Here is a 3,284-nt window from a genome sequence, read left to right as displayed (position 1 = left end):
ATTCATAAACGGTTCAGATCTGAGTTGATGGCACCCGAGCCCAAAGTGACAAGCATTAAGCATATCAAAGTCATAGCAACATCAATCTAGGAACATAGTGGATACTAGGGATCAGGTCCTAACAGAACTAACTCGATTACATGATTAATCTCATCCAACTCCTCACTGACCAGCGAGCCTACGAAGGAATTACTCACTCCCAGTGGGGAGCATCATGGAATTGGCGATGGAGATTGGTTGGTGATGATGAAGAACGAATGTCTCCCTCTCCGGAGCCCCAAACGGACTCCAGATCTGCCCTCCCGAGGAAGAACAGGGCTTGGCGGTGGCTCCATCTTGTGGATCGCGATAACTCTTTCTCCCTGATTTTTTCTGGAGTAATGTGAATTTATAGTATCATGGGGTCATCAGCGGGGCCACCAGGTGGGTACAACTCACCTGGGCACGCCAGGAGAGGGGGCATGCCCTGGTGGGTTTTTCCCAACCAGGGCCACCTCTCTGGTGGTTGTTGGCTCCAAAATCCTTATTTATTCCATAAAAATCCTCACAAAGTTTCATTCCATTCTCAGAACTTTTATTTCTGCACAAAAACAACACCATGGTAGTTCTGCTGAAAACAACATCAGTCCGGGGTTAGTTTCATTCAAATCATGCAAATTAGAGTCCAAAACAAGAGGAAAAGCGTGAGAAAAAGTAGATACGTTGAAGACGTATCAACTACCCCTCCTTTGTTACTGTATTTTGAAGTTCTATACTTCAAACAAAAGTAAGGAGAAAATTTGAAAGATGCTTGGTATAGGTTAATGGAATCCTATCGCATCTGCAATATAAAAGGAGATGCAAAGATTTTGCTTCGTAATTTTTATATAGGTTTAACCATGCATCATAGACAACTCTTGGATTTTGCCGGTAAAGGGAACTTTGTTGAGATTGATGCTAATGCTGCCTATGAAATAATAGAGGGGATATTGGGAGTTCCAGCACCAAAAAAGGGATTTACTTTTATGCAAGAAGGGATTCAAATATTAGACAAATTGGGTGATCTACAAAAAAATTTGGTTGAGTAGCAAAAGTCTAATGAACCCCTCAAACATATTAGTGGAAACCTCAATCACATGAATACTTTGATTACTCTGTGAAATGAGCGGTTGGATATTTTAGATCTTAAGATGGTATATTTTCTTGAGAATAATGGGAAGCATAAAGAGCCTACCGGGTTTGAGAAAACTATTACAAAGATAGCAAAAACTAAAGATGACAATACTTGAATCTATGCATTATGCCTAAATAGTGATAGCGCTTGTTGGGAGGCAACCAAATGAATAAAATATTTTTTATCTTTTTCTATCTGTTTTTGTGTGTTGACACAATTATGCTACTATTATGGTTGTGTTTTTTATGTTTTAATTAGTGTTTGTGGCAAGTAATGCCTTTAGGATGGTTTGGGTGATAGTTGATTTGATCCTGTTGGAAAATAGAAACTATTACGTCCGGTAGCAAAACCGATGTGCTTTGCTGGAGCGACAAAAAATTCTTATTTTTTTACAAAAGATTGATATACAAATTTCCTACGTTGTCCTATTTTTCAGAATTTTTGGAGTTATAGAAGTATGGTCAAAGTCCAGATTACTATAGACTGTTCTGTTTTTGACAGATTCTGTTTTCGTTGCATTGTGTGCTTATTTTGATGAATCTATGGATTGTATCGGGGGGTATAAGCCATGGTAAAGTTAGAATACAACAGGTATAATAAAATAATAAAATATGAATGGGTTTGCAACAGTACTTAAAGTGGCGATTTGCTTTATTATACTAACGGATCTCAAGAAGGTTTCTGTTAAATTTTGTGTGATTGAAGTTTTCAAGTTTTGGGTGAGAACACGATGGATGAAGGAATAAGGAGTGAAAAGAGCCTAATCTTGGGGATGCCCATGGCACCCCAAGGTAATATTCAAGGAGAACTAAGCAACTAAGCTTGGGTATGCCCCGTAAGGCATCCCCTCTTTATTCTAACGACCATCGGTAATTTTACTTGGAGCTATATTTTTATTCGTCACATATCATGAGATTTTGCTTGGAGTGTCTTGTATTATATGAGTCTTTCCTTTTTTGCTTTTTAGTTTGTCACAACCATCCTTGATGGACACACCTATTTGAGAGAGCCATAATGATGCCATGATTTGTTAGAATTGCTCTATGTGCTTCACTTAAATTTTTTGAGCTATGGAGTTGCTCTAGTGCTTCACTTATATCTTTTTGAGAACGGTGGTGCTTTAATTTTGAAGAAATGCTCTGATGATTCACTTATATTATTTTGAGAGTTAGTAAAATTTTAAAGAAATATGCTACCACGCTTCACTTATATTATTTTGAGAGTTAGTAAAATTTTAAAGAACTATCCTCTCATGTTTCACTTATATTATTTTGAGAGATGAAAATTTTGAAGAAATATTTATGCTCTTGTTCTTCACTTAAATTTCTTTGAGAGCTTGTTATAAGCAATGGTAATATATGAAACTAGTCCCAAAGTGATAGATATTCAAGAGGGATAATAAAACTATCATGAAGATCATTGGATATTAAAACTTGATTCCTTGCAATAGTTTTGCGATATGGAGATAGTAATATGTGAGTCATGTTGGTGAGCAATTTCGCTTTAGTAAGAATATTGGTGTTAAGGTTTGTGATTCCCTATGCAAGCATGAAAGTCAATAGTTATGCAATGAAGTTACATCCTACTTATGGTGCATTATTCGGTGTTTGTTATGTTTAATGCTTGTTTATGATCATTTTCGTTTCTTGGTTGGTTGCTTCTCAATCTATTTGCTAGCCTTCCCTTGTACTAAGCAGGACTACCAATTGTGCATCCAAACTCCTTAAACCAAGTTGTGCCAAATGACACCACCATACCTACCTACATGCGGTAATTCCATGCCGTTCCAAGTAAATTTGCATGTGCCAACTCTAATTTTCAAAATGAGTTTCTTTTTTGTGTGCCCGTACTGCTCATGAAGCGGCAGGGGGTGGCCAATATTTTTCCATGCTGGATGTGTTATTCTCAGTGTTTATTTGCTTGTCATTAAATGAGAGTGTGGACGGTAATAGGGATGCCCAGTCCCAAATTGAAAAAGAAATTTACTTTCTGTTGTCAATAATGAATTCCGTGGAAAGTGTTTGTATGGAAGGCACCCGTGGATACGGCTATCCATGGATTGTGATACAATGTTGGAAAAAGGAATAAACATTATTTTATGTTTGGGAACCACCTATGATGTATCTAGCAT

This window comes from Triticum aestivum, chromosome 4D (genome assembly GCF_018294505.1).
Source record: "Triticum aestivum cultivar Chinese Spring chromosome 4D, IWGSC CS RefSeq v2.1, whole genome shotgun sequence".
In the NCBI taxonomy this organism is placed as follows: Eukaryota; Viridiplantae; Streptophyta; class Magnoliopsida; order Poales; family Poaceae; genus Triticum; species Triticum aestivum.
This window is presented reverse-complemented; position numbering follows the sequence as displayed.